The sequence below is a fragment of the Ammospiza caudacuta genome, chromosome 20, assembly GCF_027887145.1.
Source record: "Ammospiza caudacuta isolate bAmmCau1 chromosome 20, bAmmCau1.pri, whole genome shotgun sequence".
Classification (NCBI taxonomy): Eukaryota; Metazoa; Chordata; class Aves; order Passeriformes; family Passerellidae; genus Ammospiza; species Ammospiza caudacuta.
The window spans coordinates 5,511,202-5,530,704 of NC_080612.1; the positions used below are offsets into that span (position 1 = coordinate 5,511,202).

Consider the following 19,503-nt stretch of genomic DNA (forward strand, 5'->3'; position numbering starts at 1 on the left):
GCAATGAGTGCAGTGTGACTATTCCCATTTTATGGAAACAGAAACCAAGATATGAGCAAAGAATTTTTGAACATGGATTTAAATGTAGTGAGAATTTTCTGCTTCTGACCAGCTTTTGTTATCTATAAAGGCTACTAGGTTGGACCTTGTACAGATATATCTTTTCACTCCCTCAGGCAGGGTTATCTTGAAAAAAATCAAGTAGCACAGATATTCCAGAAGAGCAATTACAGAAAAACTTATTTGGCAATAATTATGCTGGTTAGTGATTCAGCAGAGATGAGGAATTATATTTCAATCTCTGCAGAGCTGGCAACATTTAATCATTATGTTTGTGCTCAATTCCCAGCACAATGAAGCCCTGATTTCCACCTGGTGCTTCCAGACATGTAACAAGGCAAATTAAAATGAGTAACACTCAAGAAGTACATAACTCCTTTCCTGTGCAGCCTCTCCTATCTTTAAGCCCACTCATTCTTTCCCTGGCACAGCAGACTCCCTGATATTTTTAACCCAGTTCTCCTCTTAGGACATCCTTGGATTTTTCCCTAAAAAAAGCACCTGCCTTTCTGGTTACACTATTTCCCTTTCTCTTTTGTTGTGGGAGCATGTTTTCAGTTGGATAAATCCTCTGGCTGACACACAGTGAAGGACTGGCAGGAACATGCATATCCTCCCAGCTCTGGAGGGTTCTTTTATTTCCTTCTGCCCCACAGCTGGGCATTCTCAGGCCAGACTGTGCTGGGTGGCAAGAAGAGCTTCTTGGCCATTTGAACATTTGACATCTGCAGCTCAGCCTGCAGCCTCTCTCCTAGGGACAGCGCAGTTGTTACAGCCCATTTCCCTGCTGCCAGCCCTGCATTAATTATGCCACACTATAATCTTTGGCTGCCTTTGGTGAAGTGCTCTCTCCTTCTGTTATTTGTTTCTAATTGCTTTATTGCCTTATTTTTGAAAGAGTAAAATTCAAAACTGTCCAAATGGGTTCTGAATATAGCAACGGCCTGGTCACCTGATGGGCTCCTCAGCTGGGGTTAATCAGAATTGCTCCAGTTAACAGGGCTCTGCCTACCAGTACCAAGCACAGATCCTGCTCAGCTTTATGGAACCATTAAGAGATTTCCTTAAAAAATGATGGCTTTAAATCTTCTTTTACATAAATGGACTAGTGACATGCCTGGGGAAATAAAAACTCTTCACCTCATGACTGTAACTCAAGGACAGGTTAAATAAACACATTCCCAGTCCTTGCACCCCAAAACCATGCAAAATCATTTAACAACCAACCATGCTCAATCATTATTGAACAGAAATATCAAAGTCTTATTTTAACATTGTTATAGCCATTTAAGCATCAGAGAGACGTTGTCTGTGACTCTCTTTCCACTGGCCACAACTGTTCTGCAGTGTAATCACCTGTGTATGATAAAAAGGAAAGCTGAGGCACATGATTTCTTTGGTTTTGTTTTTTTTTGTTTTTGTTTTCTGGAAGAAACAGCACGTTCTGACTGAGCTGAGCCAACCAGGTTATTACATTAAATCAAGTGCTCGCAGTCTTTGCCAGAGTTGATTGTTTCAAATCTTGATACTGGTGCTAAACTGTGCTTCAGACATCTGGTGATTTAAATCACTCACTGGTGATTTAAACTGCCTGGTGCGAAAGGAGGTAGATCCTTAGGGGACAAGTATCAGCACTTTCTAAACAGCCAGCATCTCATAAACATCTTGAAGCCAAACGAATCAGCCCAAATGACTTCTGAAACCCTTGCAAAACCTCCTCAGCAGTAATTAAGGCAAGAGGAGCAGGAGGCTGAAAGGTTCATTCATTGCTCAGGAGAGGCTGAGTTGGCCCTGCATGAGCAAGGCCCTGCTTGATAGCATTGAAAGCCTCTGTGAAACAGGTCAGTGCTTTGGCTTACATGTTATGGTCTGTCAGAGCATCTCTCATGCCCTGAGCCGCAGGAGCACAGCCCCTCCACAGGCACAGGCACATTCCTGGCTGGTGGGCACATACTCCAGGCAGCCAAGGAGTTTGCTGGGGCTTTCCCTCAGGCCTGGGAGCAAGTTTTGCTTTTGCTCATGGGCTTGTCTTACTTTTCCTGAGAAATCCCCAAGGCAAACACACAGCCCAGGAGCTCAGGCTGCTGGCTGCCTTGAGATGATGTCTGACCAGTGTCATTAGCTGACATCCAGAGCTGCTGGAACACAACAGCAGCTTTGGAACACGCAGTCAAGGAGATGGGGCTCTCTGCTGTGCTGTGACCATCACAGAATCATTTCAGTTGGAAAACACCTCTGAGATCAAGTCCAGGCACAAACCCAACACTGACACTAAACCATGTGCCTAAGGGCCACATCTACATGTCTTTGGTTATCCTAAAATGCAGCAGGCTCTGCCATCCTCTCACTGATTATCATGCTGCTGTTCACCTGCCCCAAGTGCTTCCTGTTCATGGAAGATCTCTGCTGGGTTTTCTCTGTGAAGAGCTGAAAACACAACCCTTTGTAGCTTTCTAACAGGGATCGTTTCACCGAATTCAGCAACTCTTTAGAAGTCAAGATTTGAACCACGTAACATTTCAATTCCAAGTGGTTTTGACTGAAAACTGGCAAAGAGGATGCACAAATATTTTAGATGGAAGTGAAAGGGTACTAGCCCTGAATAAACCTGTTCATCTGTAGAGAGTTGCTCAGCTGCCTGAGACCAGCCAGGGTGACAAAGCACATTTCTGCAGGAAAAGTAAGACTTGGATGCACATAGCAAATAGCAGCAGGCTGTAGCTGGCTACAATAAATATACCCACAGAATGAGTAAATGAAAATAATGATGCTCTTTGCTAGGCTTACAAGATGACTTTGCTGTTTTGATGCATAATGCCTCTTAATTACATTTCGATACTTCTCTCAAAACAGTTTCAACAGGGGAAGCTTTTTGGAGATGAAAAAATTTGTAGTAAACACAAGATGCATTATTATATGTTATTTCGAGTTATGAAACCCATGGTAAGGAATTAATTTGTTTCCAAATCAGAGGATTATTTGAGACTCATTGGAAGCAGGCACAGGCATTTCTATCTGCTTGTTGTCACAGCAGGAAGGAGCAGCAGTCTGCAGTGGGTTGAGTCAGGATGTGGATTTAATCCATTTAGCTCTCTGGCTAAATCTAAGATTCCTGGCGGGGACCCTGACTGTGACTGGAGTCACAGCAGAGCCCAGCGAGTCCTGCCACCAGTCACTTGTCACAAAATCATCATCTTCAAGAATGCCACTGCAAACGCTTCACTGTTGGGCACAGTGGGAACCTCTTGACACAGGATACAGTGCATCACGAGTCAAGAAGGTAAGAGAGAGTGGGGAGGAAAAATAAAGCCAAAATATGAGCCAAACCAAAGAGGGCATCTGCTTGTAGGAATTCCTTGAAGAACAGCAGTGGGATCAGGTGGTGTGCAAGACCTGCAAGTTGCAGCAAGACTTGAGGAACTGTATATTTGGGCTGGGTGTTAACTCTAGAGACAGAGCCTGGGTGAGGGGACATTGTGTACTGGGATCCTGGGTGAGGGGACAGCCGTGTCTGGGATCCTGGAACACCCATGTGCTGGGATCCTGGGCGAGGGGACACCCATGTGCCGGGGTCCTGGACGAAGGGACACCTGTGTGCCAGGATCATGGGTGAGGGGACACCCGTGTGCGGGGATCCTCGGTGAAGGGACACCCGTGTCCGGGGTCCTGGGTGAGGGGACACTTGTGTGCCAGGATCCTGGGTGAGGCGACAGCCGTGTGCCGAGGTCCTGGGTGAGGGAACACCCGTATCCGGGATCCCGGGCGCCTCACGCTGCCTCTCTCCGCCCGGGGCCGCCGGGCCCTCCGCTCCCACCGTGCCAGCTCCACTGTACCTGATCATACATATTATGGAGTATTTAGGGAGAATTTCTTCACAGAAATTATGATTAGGCATTAGAAGGAGCTGCCCAGGGAGCTGGGGGAGTCATTTTCCCTGGACGCGGCTCTCAGTGCTCTGTTCTGTCACAGGCTGCACGCGACGATCTCAGAGGTCTTTCCCAACACCACCGATTCTGATTAGTAAAAAGCCCCGTGTTTTCACCCAAAAGCGCTTCTGGCTGGACACCACACGCCACCCAAAAAAAAAGGGCTTTTCCGTTTGGTGTTTCCTTTTTTTTTCGCCTTTTTGCCCCTAACCCCAGCGCCCGCTCGCCACCTGCCCCCCCACCGCCCTCCCTCTCCCTCACGGCCACACGCGCGCGCGCCCCGGGAGGCGCGGCCGCCCCCAGCCAATGGGCGGCGCGGGCGCGGGCGGGGCGGGGCGGGGCGCGGCGCGCGCCGGCCCCGCGCGGCCAATGCGGGGCGGGGCGGGCGGCGCGAACGGCGGCGCCGCGGGGCGGGCAGGACCCGGCGGCAGCGCCGAGCGCAGGTGAGCGACCCCGGGTACGGGGAGACCCCCGCGAACGGAGCCCCCCGAGCTGCGAGCCCCGAGTGCCGCGCTGCGGGCACAGCCCGCGGGGACAGCCCACGGGCAGCGTCCCGGCGGCGGCGGAGGGGACGCGGGTGGGACCCGGTGGTCGGCGCGGGTGGACGCGGGCGGGCGCCGCATCCCCCGTGCTGCGGGAGCCGCCGCCGCGGCGCGGCCGGGGATGCGCCCGGCAGCTGCGGCTCCGGAGGTGATGGTTTTACCGAACTCAAAAATAAATGGGAAAAAATTAAATCCTTCCGAAAGCTGGGGTTTTGAGCAGTGTGAGCAGTGCCAGCCATCTCTCGAGGTGGGCAGAGAAGAAGGTGAGAAGTGCGGTGAGCTCCGTGCAGGTTTGTCACGGCTTCCTAACCCTCCTTGCTGCCCTTGGGATCGGCCTGAGCTCCTCAGAGTTTGGGTTTTCTCGTGGGTGGGTGCCCCGGGCCGGGCTGTGCTATCCTGCCCCAGGCCGGGCCGTGCTGTCCCCCGGGCCGGGCCGTGCTGTCCCCCGGGCCGAGCCGTGCTGTGCTGCCCCGGCCGTGTCTCGGAGCACACACCTGGCAGCCAGGCTGGGTGAGACGGGCTTATCTTCCTCTCTGCTTGCCTTGGCTCTGAGGGACAATAACCTGCAGCTCTCTGTGTGCTGTGAGCAAGGAAAACTGCTGATCCTGCAATGGTACCACTTCCTTTAGCGGCTCTGATGAAGGTAAAATTAACATTCTGTTGTAGTTGTAACTCAGTGGAGAAGGTTTTGTTTAATAGGAAGCTGTTGCTTTTCTGTTTACAGTAGCCTGCAATTCCACATTAATCTTCCCATCATGTGTTAACTTCCTCCCTGGGAGGCATTTCTGGCAGCTTCAGTTTGTTCTGGAGTTTGACACGGGATGGCTTTGAAGTGTTGCTTTCCAAACTGGATAAGGCGAGCAGAGCGCTGCTATCTCAGTTGCTGGAAGAGAAGAACCAAAGCCAGCGTGCTGGGGCTGTGCTCCAGCGTGTCCTGTGCATGGTTTGGGTGTGAGCCCTGTGCTCGGGCTGGGGTGCATGGTGTGAATGGGATTAAACTCCAGGCAGAGCAATGATTTTGCTTTCCTGGGCTTGTTCCCTTGGCTTTTGCCTGGAGAAGGTCAGATCTTAGCAACCAGGAGCGTAAGCACCAGGCTTTTATCATTCCAGCAAGGAGTTGAGGCATGTCATGGGTTGGTATGGGCTGAAGGCTGGGCTTTAAGTCTCAGCAGGTGCCAGGCCACCAGGTCCCAACAGATTTCTTTCCTCAAGGGAAGCTGTGTTTGCTGGTGAGAAGTTCCTTCTGTCTGGAGCTGTCTCCAGCTATTTCTCCAGGAGTTTGGGATGGCTCTTGTGGGTTGGTGTGGGTTATGTGTGAGTGCTCCCAGGACAGCTCCTGGCTCAGAGAAGGTGGGCAGAGCTGCCCATGCAGGTGCTCCTGGAGTGAAGCTGTCAGGGGATCTCACCTGTCCTAGCATTGCTCAGAGCTGTGAGTTTCCCCTTCACTCCACACAGCCAGAGGATGCTGTACTTCTGCCATGGCAAGCAAGTTACCCCTTCATCTTTGGGATGAAAGCAAGGCTGAGCAGTCAGTCCAAAAGCCAAGTACAGAGTTGGCATGAGATAAAATGTTCTTGGCTTGTGTCTTAAACTGTAGCAAAGCAGACAACTCTGAGGACAACAATGTATACAGTAACCCTTGTGAAAATTCTTCCTCTTGTGTCTTTGTCTTCATTGTTGCTCCTCTGATTTTCAGTATTTTTTTCCATTTTTTTGGAGGGGGGCACAGGATGTCACTTGCTTTAAGAAGCAAACATCCAGCATGGAGGAAGGTGACCCAGTCACCAAAAATAAGTGGTTGAAAAGGGAATGTGTGTGGCTAGCTGTGGGAATGATTGAAGTGTGCAAATCAACTGTTGACATAATGCAGTCATCCAGGCAGTCTGAAGGTTGGTTAGGGATATTTGTGATGGATAAAGTGTTAGGTACAGCTGGTAAGTGGATAATACAAAAAAATGCAAAAATACCATGTGGTCAAGTATGTTGTTTTAATTAAGACAGTGGTTAAGCTTAGCATGGTTGGAGAAAAGTGTCTGAAACCTTCTAAATAGAACAGATCCTAATAACTGATAAAGTGGAGAAGGATGCTGATCTGAAAGATGGTGTGGTGGGAAGGAGCCACAGTGATTTCCATCCATGAGTGGGAGGGTGGCTGTTGGTTTGTGCTGGTGGGTGAGGTGTGAGTACATGTTCCAGCCCTTCAGAACAGGGGTGTTTCAGGCTTGTGTATTTGGGCACAGGTGGTGACTTCATGGATTGAGTCCTTAATCACAGAAAAAGATTTTATAGACTGTGTCATTGGTGCTGAGGTGCAGTCAAGGACTGCAGAACTTGCAGTTCTAACCGGCTTAGGAATTTGCAGCCTGGATTTGTTGGTCACTTCTAATGGTTTAAGTTTTTAGAAAGATTTTCATGTTTCATTGCACTCTTCAGTTTTATCATATATTTTGTATATTAGATATTCACTTTATTTTATAGTTTTGCACAAGTGATATGGATATAACCAGAGGGAGAAGCACAAATGTCATATGTCAAGTACCTGACAGTGTAGAAATTTTGTTTGTTTTCAGGTGCTGATGTCCCTGGATGGGGAAGTTCTCCTGAAAGCCCAAACCCTTTTGAGGACACAGCTTCTCTGTGGGCTGAGGCTGGCAGCTGGAAGGGAGGGCTGTCCCATGGCAGCTGGGAGCTTCATATCCCACAAAGCTGCTGCTTTAGGGAGTGGACCTGGCTGAGTATAAACCCTTGTGTTTTATTTCTTGATGGCACCCAGTGCATGAGCTGAGTCATGCTTTGTGCATAAGGTGTAGTTTGTTGAGGACTTGTTTCTTTTGGGTTGTTGCCCTGGGAAGACATTACTTTTGGGTGAGTACTGCTGAAATAGTTGTAGTTTTTGCTAGAATCTGTGTGGGATTAATTTAGGCTGCTTGTGTCTGGGGTGATTTCAGTGTTTCTGCAGAGTGGTGGCTGTGAAATGTTGTGATGAATTCTTCAGTATTGTTCAGAGAATCGATGGTGAAGTTGTTAGCTATTTAACAGTGGCTGCTCTAATTATTCTGGTGTGAGTGTAAACAGCAAGGCTGAGATGTGCTGGAGCAGCACTGGAATATGTGTCTTTCTGAGAGCCAGACAAGCTTCTCCTTTCTCCTGTTCCCGGGCTTTATTCTCTGTGTATGCCTTGGACAAGCAGAAAAGCCATGCAAGTCCAGCTTTCCTGTCTGCTGCTCCTGGTGCCATGTGGCAACTCCTTCCCTGAGGGCAGTGGAGCCAAATTCTTGGCCTCACTTTTTCTGCTGCCTTCTGCAGTTCCCTGTCTCCAGTGGTTTGCACTCACTCACTCACTCACTCACTCACTCACTCACTCACTCACTCACTCACTCACAGCAGTGGAAGTGAGGACTGTCCTTTTTAGAGCTGGGAGGTTGGTGGGAGTCCTTGCTGCAGAGCAGATTGAGCACAGAGCTGTGTGCCAAGGTGGAAGAGAGCAGGTCCCTGAAGCCTGCAGCTCCTGTGCAACATCCCATGAATATTTCTGGGGTGTGCTGATTGTTTTTCTCAGCCAAGTGACACTGTGACCTTGTGAGGACAGAGCATTGAGTGCTGGGGAAACCCAGGCTAAATGACACTTTCTGAGGATGTGCTAGTGTTGTATTTGTGACTGGTTGGGATGGAGGTGAGTGTGAATCAGTGGTCCCAAGGGGTGTGAGATCATCCTGCCCTGCTGACCAGGGCTGTGGTGCCTGTGTGTGGCAGATCAGAGCTGTGCTGGAGCCCTGCTCCCAGCCAGGTGCAGCTGCTCTCCTCCTGCTGTTCCTCAGCCCTGCCTCTGCTGCAGAGATTGGTCACAATTCTGCCTTGCAGTCTTGGGAGTGCAGCAGAGCTTGGACCACCCACTCCATGGTTTGTCTTGGTTGTGCTTTGCTTTTGCAGGGTGTATTTATTAACTCCAAGATTGTTTTGCTGTCATGAGACTGTCATGGGTGCCTGTCTCTTCTTCCCTCTCCCACTCCCAGCAGTAGTTCAGATTTCCGTTCTACACAACAGAAGTGAGTCCTAAACCCCCAAAAGAGGTGCTGAGGATGGATTTGCTGTACACAAATAATATGGGCACAGCCCTCTGAAGACCACAATTGGAGTTTGTCACATCTACAGTAGATAAAGCTGAAAGAATTGGGCAGCAGTAGCAAAAAAAAACCGAGCCAGCACAGCTTTGCAGAGCAGTGTGTGCATGTGTGTACCTACCTGAGGCTGCCTCTAATTATCACAGCTCCCCTGCTGTCCTGCTGACGAGTCCAGCCCTGTCAAAGTTACTCTCAACTACCTCCTGCCTTTGTGCTTCCTCACCATGGTGCTGGCAGCACGCAGGCATTGCCAGAGCTCTTCTCCTGCCCCTGCAGCTCCTCATGTGCTGGATGCTGCTGGTGGCCTCTCTGTGCTCTGCTGCTCTAATGTGGTCTCTCAGAAGGAATTTGGGATGCTCAAAGGGACCCCCCTGCCTAGAGGAGGGTCTGTAGCTGTTGCTCCACGATGGGTTTCTGCTTCCAGACCCTCCCTCTCCCTCATGCCAGCCTGCCCATGGAGTCCTGACTGTTTGTGGACAAGGAGCTGAAAGATGTGTGAGCTGCCTGCTCATTAGGAGCCTGGCAGGGATGTGATGTGAGCATGAACCACAGCTCCTCTGGGGAGGGAGGCTTCCTCCTGCAGTGTGTGAGCACTGACTGATGGCAGCATCAAAGAAAAAGGATGGATTTGCCTCTCAGTGAGTTGAGTGCTGCCTTGGAGAAGTGGGTTCTGTTGCTTCAGAGCTTCCTCTCCTGTCCTTTGCCAGTGCTTAGAGGTCAGTGTGGAAAACTGGGAGGGAAGGAGAGATGTAAGAGCCTGATTGAGAGATGTGGGACTCCAGGCAGCTCTTCAAAATGCAATTTATTACATCCAAGGTGTTACAGCAGTCATGGGTGACAGAGCTGTGCCCACAGCTGTCAGCTCCAGCTGCAGGCAGGCCTGGAGACCCTGAGTTTAGGTTACAATGCATTCTGGACTTTTCTTTTGGTTACAATGCATTATATACATTGGTTTTGGTTACAATGCATTATATACTTTTCTTTGCTGAGCATCTTAATACAGTAGAACAAATCTATACCTTAACTTTTATCTATAGCCTATCATAACTACTATAATTACCATTTTCATGTTACTGTTCTCCAATCACTAAAAGTCAGTACATTACAGTTTAAGCTAGAAGTTGTTTCTCAGTTTTTCTTGCAGTGGAAAATTCTGAGACCTTTTTTCTACCTGCAACATTTGCTGACTTGTTTGTCTGTGCTCTCTTTCTGCTTGGTAAAAACATCTTCTTGTTTGAGGTGGGTTTATCCTTTCCTCTAAGCCATAAAAACCCCTTCTGACTAACACACCCTTTGCCTTCTTGGTTATCCAGTAGGACTGGCTCAGCAATTCTTTTCTTCTATATCAAAACTTGCTTTAATTTCTATTCCTTCTTCAGATTCTACATTCAAAAATCTTTCTGCTAAGCACACATATCTGTGAGACTTTCTTGTCAAACTTTCATCCTTCCCAACAGAGAGAGAACTGGGTTTGGATACTGGTGATGTGTAGAAGGGGTAACCCTATGCCAAAGAAATCAAGGTACTTGAAAGGTAGGAGAACTTGGGGCAGTGTTCCTGTGACAAATTATTACAGTACCCGTGTGGAAGCCAACCACTTAAATGAGTAAAGTCCTAATTTTGACACTTCCTAACACCTGGTTTGGAAATGCTGTCTGGGTAGTGCTGTTCTGGGATATTATTTGTGCTGGACCCAAGGGTTTGGGTCTGCTTGCTAATGGTGTGCCTGCCTCAAGTGCAGTATGAGGACAGGAAAGTCATCTGCTGGCCTCTCACTGATGAGGTGCTTTGATGCTGAAATCTGGGCTGACCTTTCTGTGGCTGCCAGGCAGCTAGACTGACAAAGGTTAATGATATCTGAGGCCAGCAGGCAGAGTGTAAAACAGACCTGAGATGAGACCTTTAGCCCTTCTGTGTCAGCACCTCATCCCCAGGCTGACAGATGGGGCTGGGAAAGTGAAGCATGTCCCAGTGCAGGTTGTTAGGGCAGTCCTTGCTGAGTGCAGGGGGAACAGGGACCTGTCCCCTCAGGGCTGGGGTGTGAGCAGGATGTGAATTGTTACAGCAGTGAGAACAAGGGCCTCTGGCTCAGCTTGTCCTGTGGTAGTAGTGAGCACGAATTTCAGTGTTCTCAGCTGTGTTATTAATGTGCAGTCCCAGGTTAGAGAGATCAGGCCTCTCTTCCAGGGGGCTGTGTCCTTTCTCAAGCAGTTTGATGTGAGCAGTGCTTGTAATTTGCCTTGAAGAATGGTGCAAAGGCATGCTTTATTCATAGCAATTGCTGGAAGTCCATTCCTTAATGCCAGACAGATTGATTTAAGTCTGAATACAGAATGGAACTGGTATTTTTGGTTAATTTTCAGAATTTGCTGTTTCCAAGGAGCTGAAAAGTGTCTGTACTCCACCTGAATGCCACTGGATCTGTCTTCCATGCAGAATGATTATCAGAGATGCAAGAGGACAATCTGAGATTGTCCCACCTGTGGGAACCGATTCTTGTGTGGCACATCCTCTCAGCCACCAAAGGAATGAAAGAGCAAAGCCAATGCAGCTTTCCTTGTGCTCAGCCAAACATCTGCCTGCTTGCCTCATTGTTTATTGTGCTCAGAGCATAAACCTCACAGCAGGGACAGCATTTTCTCTTTGCAGCATCAGGCCCAGGTGCTAACACTGAAGTGCCACAGTAATGGCAAATAAGCCTCCAGAACTGAGTCAAAAAAATGGCACTGCCATTTGCTCTGGGGATGCACAGGGCACTCTGTGTTACCTAAAGGGATGTCGTTTGTTGGACTCCAAAAGCTGGGCTGCCTTTGGTTCAGTGCCTGCCCACAATCCCAGGGGAAGCTCTCCCTGCTCTCCCTTGCCTGCTCCATGCCTGGTGCACCAGCCTCCTGCTGATGCCATGGCTGCAGTGCCAAGGTATTTCTGAGGTTTTGCTGTGAGCTGGACAAAACCACCTGGGTTCATTGAGGGTGTTTTGTGGTTACTGCAAAGTGCTGAGAGTCTCATTCCACTCAGGCCTTGTGGAGCAAATGAAAGCCAGAGTCTTTAATATTCCATGCTCTTTAGGTATGAATAAATTTTTCCTTGCCCTGAAACCTTCTCCTGCTGTGAAATCCATTCCAATCTCTTTGTCTAAGACAATCAATCTCCTTCCTTTCCTCTCTGCTCCCATGCCCCAGCTTTTTATTAACCTAGAAATGTGCTGACATTTCACCATCAAACTGGTTAGGGAGCTCTGCAGAGTATTTTTGCAAGTTGTCAGTGTAGCTGCCTGCAAAAGAAGGGGAAGATGGCTCAGAGTTGCTCATTTCCTGGGGAATTTTGTTTTCCTAGCTGATGGCTTTCTGCAGAAGTGTTTGACAGCCCTGTCCATGTCCTGGTCTATCTGTTCCCCTCAAAAGGAAGGGCACCATTGTGTTTCAATGCATTTAGTTTGGCAGTGCTGTGGCAATCCCTGTCCCACCATGCAGGTGTACTGACTGGAGCCTGTCTGGAGTTGTCCCTTCCACTCTCATCTCCTGTGGATCACTCAGTGCCTCTGCAGTTGTTGTTCTGATTTTTTTGGCAAGAAGCCTGTGCCTCACACTGACCCCTCCCTGCTCCACTGCCCAGGAGGCTGAGGTGTTCCAAAATGTAGGAGCATCGGGGTTAGCAGGGTCGGGATGAACGGAGACGAGAGATCTCTGCAGCCAGGTCTGGAACTTGTGGTTTATTGCAAAGGGCCTGGGTGCAGGGCCCTGCTGGGATTTGGGGTTTATTGCAAAGGGCCTGGGTGCAGGGCCCTGCTGGGAGCTGCCAAACACAGCTCAGAGCAGGCTGAGAGAAGAGAGGGGCAGTGAGGATGAGAGGGTGAGAGAGTAAAAGCATAAGAGAGTAAACAGGGTAAGAGGCAAGAGCAAAGAGAGCAAAGTTCCCATGACAATATAATAAATCTTCTTCTGTGCTGAATATTCTGATTCTCACTAACCAATCCAGTACAATATACAAATCCTATAGCATTTACATCCAGCCTATAAGAATCACTACATTACCATACTGTGTTACATTTTAAACCCTAAAAACTCCTCTTTGGACCCCTTCTGCCAAGCTGTAGGGTCTGCCCTGACCCTTGGGCCTGTCTGCAAGCAGAGGGTGTTGTTCCATCAAAAGGGGATCACCTTCAGCTGGCCACACCATTGTTTTTCAGTTGTTCAGTAACTGAGGGATCTCAAAGCTTGCTTTCATTTCAATCTCACTTACAGTTTCCATATTCTCAAAATCTTTTGCCAGACAATCATATTTATAAGGCTTCCCTGTTTCATCTTCCCCACCACCCAAAGGAGTTGTTTAGTTCTGCAGTGAGCTGGGTTGGTGGCAGGGTGACTCCTGAGGGGCCTGAGTGCTTTCCTGGAGCAGGTGCAGGTGGCTGCACTGCTTGGGTTGGACTGAGCTGAAGCTTGTCTGGACCTGACAGCTGATACCTTGAAGCAAACTCATCCCAGCCACTCCTTATTTGCTGACATTGAGAAACACCATTTCCAACAGCAGCTTGGCTATTCCAAAGTCCTTGACCTCCTCTGAACCTGTCTGTGACCCTGGCATCTCCCAAGCTGGTAGCTGGGAAGTCTGAGCCGAACAAAATCAGCTTCTGATGTTTTCCAGCCTAGCAGTGCCTGGCTGTCCTGCCCTGCCCTGCCCCATCCCCTGGCTGCAGAGATTCACCAGAGCCAAAGGATTTGGGGGATCTGCTGAGCAGCTCCTGGAGCGGGCAGGAAGCCAAGAGCTGCAGCTCAGGCTGCTGAGATGCAGGGGGTGGGAAAGCCTGTCCAGAAGGGACTCTGAGGTCCTCTGAGGTCACTGTCAAATGTGAGCAGCCACAGCATCACACAGTTGTGAACTGACCTGCTAACCCTGGAGCCTTAAAGGTTGTGACAGGGAAAGGAATAAAACACCCCTCTGTTGTGCCCTTGGGAGCACACATCCTCCTTGCCTTGCTCCTGTGCACTGCTGGGTGTCACTGGCACCAGCTGAAGCTGCTCAAGGACTGAGGGGAGCAAAGCAAGGCAGTTCCTGTACTTTGGGAGCTGTAATGGGAACAGCTCCTGGGCGCTGGGGAGGGTGGTGCTGATGCTGATGAAAGCAGATTCCTGCATTAATACCAGATGGAATGCAGCTGCTCCTTCCTGTGAGAAGCTGGAAGCCTTTGGGTTCCCCACACCTCTCACAGGTGCTGGGAAGCAGCTGCTCCTTGTGTGGTGCCAGGCAGGTCCCACATCCAGCTCTGTCAAACCAAACATGCTCTGCTGATTGGGCTGGCCAGAGTCTCCTGTCAAATTATTTGTTCTGGCTGCAGTTTTGTCTGCTTTGGAAACTTGTCATTTTCTAGTCTTTGGAGACCACCTCCCAGAAAGCATGGAAATTGTGAGTATTTAGACATATAATAATTATGTAATTAAAATATTTAATTTTATTTTTCTTCTTTGAGTGTAATTCCTTTGATTTAAAGGGTGGTAGTAGCTAATTGGATTCTGGGCCAGACTTGCACAGGCAGCCAGGGGGGAGGGAACTGCAAATGAGTCTAGCCAGGAAATTGCACATTTAAATATAGTTCTTGGTAGGGTCAGCAACACACCCAAGGGACAAATTAAGAGTAAAATTTCTACTGTAATGTGTTCATTTTGCTGCAGGCATAATCTTAAGGAAAACAAGGAAGCTTGGGAGTGAGAGGAGCAAATTTCAGGTAAATGTCCCTTCTATAGTGCATTTGTTTGCTGCTGCAGGTCTCTCATTGGCAGGTGCATCCTTCTCCTGGCCCTGGGCTGTCTGGTACATTGGCTGATCCCAAGAAGAAACCACTGAAGGGATTTTTGGGTTTGTGGGTGTTGGTGGCTTCACTGGAGGATGGAAATCTGTAGTTTACATAATGCTGTGGGGCTGCTGCTGCTGTTAGCAGCTTTGGCACCACAGATCACACTGTGGGAGGGACATGGGACCAGCCACCACCTCACTGCATTCCTTGGGTTAATGGGGACAGCTTTCCCTGGGATTCTGCTGCCTTCTGCCTGCCTGGGATGGGGCATGCCCTCCCATGGCTGCTGCCCTGTGTCTGAACAGGCATTCAGGAATGTGGCTGGGCTCTGTGGCAGGAGGTGGATTCAGCCTGAAAAAAAAAATAAATCAGGGAATTGAAGCACTGAATTAAATATATCAGGGATAAATTAATCAGGGAATTGAAATTGAAAACCCCAGTGTTTGCAGGGGTCTCAGGATGAGGGAACAGACGAGGATCTGACTCCATGTTTCAGAAGGCTTGATTTATTATTTTATGATATATATTATATTAAAACTATACTAAAAGAATAGAAGAAAGGATTTCATCAGAAAGCTAGCTAAGAATAGAAAAAGAATGATAACAAAGGCTTGTGACTGACTGAGACAGTCTGATACAGCTGGGCTGTGATTGGCCATTAATTAGAAACATCCAACATGGGCCAATCACAGATGCACCTGTTGCATTCCACAGCAGCAGATAATCAATGTTTACATTTTGTTCCTGAGGCCTCTCAGATTCTCAGGAGAAAAAAACCCTAAGGAAAGGATTTTTCATAAAACATCTCTGTGACAAAGCACTGGGATTGTCCCTTTGGAAATCTGCAGCCTTGTGGTTTTCCTGTTGGGACCTGTGACCCTTTCACAGATGGGCAAAGTCATTGTCCCTGCTGGGGACATGTGAGAGGAGAACAGTGAGGGGTGAGCAGCCAAAACCCAGGGTAGGACATGGAGCACATCTGGAGTAACCCCTGGCTGAGAGCCAGCACTGCTCTCAAGTTTGACTAACAACATTAATTTTCCAGCGCTGCTTATTTTATTTCTTGATTCAGGCCTAGCTCAGACCATGTGCAGCAGAGCTCACCTCCTCCCTGGTGGCACTTGGGAACAGTCTGAGTTAGTCCTTGGCAGTTGTAATTTCCCTTGAAGGGTAAGTTAAAGAAATGTTGCTGGTGATGGGAGATGCAGGAGAGCAGCTTGGTTTATGTGTCCCAGGACCTCAGAGCCAGCTCTTGGTGCTTCCCCTTTCATTTTGACTGTGTCCCCAGGGGAAGGGCACATGTTCAGGGAAGGAGGCAGAGCTTGTTGGGAATGAAGCCTGATCCCACATCCCTGCCCTCTCTGCAGAGCTGTTCACTCAATTTGAATAAGATTCCACAAAAGCTGGGGATCATCCCACCTCTCCTGCAGTGTATCCACTGGCAGGTCTGCAGGTGTGACCAACTGCACTGTGCATCACTTGTTCTGTATATTCTAATTAAATGGTTATTAATTATTTTCTCTTCTTTTCATATCCCATTAAACTGTTTTTATCTCAACCCAGAATTTTACTTTTTTTTCCCCCCATTCCTGGAGAGGGATCTGTGAGCAAGCAGCTGTTTGGTGTTTACCTGCCTGCCAAGTTAAACTACAACTTTTAAGCTTTATTTTTAAAGCCTGCTTTGATTCTAAGCCCTTTGAGGCAAAGCTTGCCTTTCTTAAAGCATTAAGCACAGTGGGGCAGTGAGCTCTCTATTAATTGATGCTGTTGCCAGGCTATTGAAAAGTTGTAATAATGTGGCCAAATTTTCAAGGGTGGTCGAGGCTTTCTGCCTGGATGTCAGAAAGGGAAAGCTAATTAGAGTGTGAACCAAGGAGAACAGGCTGGCTGGAAGGAAATGTCATTAAGGTTCTCCTCAAGTGCCAGGTCAGCCCATGTCAGATCACAGCTGCCTCAACCTCTAAATTTCTTCCTCCTTCCCTTAAATTACTTCCAAGTGATTTCTTGCAAGTGCAACCACCTTTTATAACAAGAGAATGAAAACTGGCTGTTTGCTTTAAATACAAACAATAGAGGCTGGGCTGGGGCTGCAGAAGCAAATAGAAGAGATCATTTTCTAACCTGGGCATTTCCTGCTGACCCTGGGCTGTGGTCATGGGTGTGTGTGTGTGTGTGTGTGGTTTGTCCTCTCCCTGTGGAATTGGTGTTGGGATGTCTGAGCTCCCCTGTTTGTCTGGCAGGTGTGGCACAAATTTTGTTTCCTGAGCAGTGCTTGTCATGCTGCAGAGCTCAACTGCCCACAGAGCTGTGGAGACTGAGAAAATAGCTTCAGATGGGTTGTGGACAAATTCAGATGTGCTGCCAGGGCTCCCTGAGTGGCTGCTTGAAGCCAGGAGGTGCTGCCAGGAGGCCAAACTCTAAACTTTTCCTCATTATCACGGCTATTTTTAAGCTCTTAGTTTCTGCAGCAGCACTTCTCCCAACATCCACTGCTGGCCACTGTTAGAAATCAGGGCAGGGTGGATACATGGCTTGACTCAGAGTGGCTTTTCCTATAAATGCTCTGCTGGATGGTTTTCTAGAAGCTCTTGACTTCCAGCTCAAACTTGGTGCTGGTTCAGGAGGGAACAGAGTCACAGTTCCATAATGCACATGTGGGGAAAGTTTCATCTCTTGCAGCTCCCTCTCAACATGGAAGGTCTTGGTGTCAGCTAGAGCTGGGTAGGATTAGAACCATGTAAATCAGAGCTTTCTGTAACAAAAATAATTTATTTAATCTGTTTTCCTTCTGAAATAAGACTCTGTGTGAAAGACAAGCTGGATACCTGCTGTAAGTCTCTGTCTGTCAGTCCTGTCTCTCACTCTGCAATCCATCAGCTTCTGGAGCCTTTGTGCTCCTGGACTCAAGTGTCTTGCAGTGATTAGGGCTGCAAGGATTTATTACAAGTTTTCAAGGAAATGGGTGTCCAGGTAGAGGGGGAAGATGTTGTGGTGAGGGACAAGTGAGGGGCTCCATTCATTATTTCTGCTCATACAGGACACGGTGGCTTATGCTGCTTTCCTCACCTTCAGTCTCGTTCCTGCCATCATTCCTGTGCCCTTCTTTCCCTTCTCCTGCCCTTGATGCTTGCTTCTGGAGAATCCTTGTCCTGTGACCACATCTGAGGGTCAGCAGGGACTGCTCTGATTCAGGGCTGGGAGGGCACTGCTGGCCAAAATTGGGGTTATTTGGAGAAGCAATGGACAGTGATGGTGGGGTGGGTAAACAGCAAGCCTCAGAGCTACTGCAGGTTCTCTGTGGTGGAGCAGAGAGCCTGGGGACACCTTGGAGGTGCAGGATGCAGGGAGATTGCCTGACCACAAATTATACAGAAACCTGAACCCTCTCTTCACTGCACTGCCAACAAGGCTCACTCACATGGTGCCACATGGCCAAGCCATTGCTACACTGATGGAGCTGGTGTCACTTTTCATCCTCTAGGATGGCCCACCTTGGACTGCCATCCTGAGCCTTTCTGAGACTGTTTTTCCCTTTAAAATTTCACCTGGGAGCTTCCACAGGACACAGAATTTGTAGTTCTCTAATACTTAATTTTTCTCCTGCAGTGTTGAGCCCTCTTGCCCAGAGGGAGGAAGATGCTGTGGTTGGAGGTCAGGGTGAGCTGAAGAGTCTCAGGTTAAGCACAAATTTATATCATTAAAGGAGCTGGTGGGATGTTTGCATGTGGGTAAGAGTGGGCAAACTCAATCCAGCTCAAGTGCTGGCTAATAAAGAGTTTAGTACGGAAAATAAGATCCTCAGAGGAGATTTAATAACTGGGGAGAATAATTGTAAACTACTTCAGAATATTAACCAAAGGCTGAATGCATCCAATTAGCTTAATGAAGCTGGGTGGTTGGGTTCTTTTTTAATCAAACAGATGGGCAAAACATTATGCACAAAAAAATGAGATCTGAATACAATGAACACATTAAATTAACAAATAAAAGACAGAGAAAGGGTTTGTTTTTCAACTTGAGGAGTGAAATCCTCTACTGCACCAAATACTCAAAAAAGAATCTTAAATGTCACGGTGTCTTGAAAGTCTCAGATACTTAGAATTTTTATCTGCAATGGCTCCTGGGTTAATCAGGTGTGAGATCAGTGTCCTTGGTGTCCTGAGGAGTGTTTCCCTGCTGCCCTGTGCTGTGCCCTCATGTGTGGAGCTGCTGCTGGCCCCAGTCTGGGAGATCAGCTCCCACCAGGTTTCTCTGTCCTTGCTGCACCATTCCTGCTATTCCCAGCACAGACAAACTCCTCTCCTGTCTGTCTGACCAGTTTTACTGGGCCACAGGAACCTGGTGCAAATCAATGCCTTCCCTCTCCAGACAGGAGAGTCCTCTCCATGCAGACCTGCAGTGCTTATGTAAGTGTGAAATACAGAGCTGTAATATCAGCCTTGCCAAGGCTGGGAGTGTTTGCTCTAGCCTAATAGGCTGAACAAGCCATTTTGATATTAAGCCTATAATAATAACACCTTGTAGCTAAAGAGTGTGTTTTCCCCCATTGGTGGATTACTCAGCCCTTTTCTTTTGAGGCAGTGTTGAACAAAAGCAGAGACTTTCCCAGACTATGTTTAATTAAACACAGCTCGGAGATCTCTTCATTTCAGTGCTCTGCAGTCTCATCTCCAGGGCAGCTGCAAATGCAACTTGTGCTCTGCCCAGATGTGCCTGTGCAGATGTGCCCAGTGGTGGGGAAACCCCAGAATTGCTCCCATTTCTGGGGACCCACAGGCTGCAGCTGCTTTTGAAGCTGAGTAGGGATTGTTCTAAGCTGTGTAGCCCATGCAAGGGGCAGCTCAGCCAACATGCAACTCAGATTTGGGGTCCTAATTTCTACCTGCTCCCTTTTTTGGTTGCTGATGTGGCTTTGGGAGCATTTGGAGTGCAATGGCCTGGTTATCAACAGTCACATACAGAGTGAAGGCTTTAATTTGAAGGCTCCTCATTTCTGCCTTAGGAGTTACCCATGAGCAGATGGTGATTTGCTCTGGTTTTGCTTATTCTTGCAGATTATTTGC

The 19,503-nt window shown here is 48.4% G+C and overlaps 1 protein-coding gene across 3 annotated transcripts in view; it reads left to right on the forward strand.

Annotated features, from left to right (window-relative positions):
* Positions 1 to 4,370: 4,370 nt before the first annotated feature.
* Positions 4,371 to 19,503, forward strand: part of CAMKK1 (calcium/calmodulin dependent protein kinase kinase 1) — a 99,287-nt gene continuing 84,154 nt past the window's right edge. Inside the window, exon 1 of one of the 3 annotated variants that reach the window (XM_058817675.1) lies at positions 4,371 to 4,429. The gene's annotated coding sequence lies outside the window, so the exon portion shown is untranslated. Of the gene's footprint in view, positions 4,430 to 4,553; positions 4,819 to 19,503 lie in introns of those variants that run through there. The other 2 variants (XM_058817677.1, XM_058817676.1) reach the window with 2 other exon arrangements.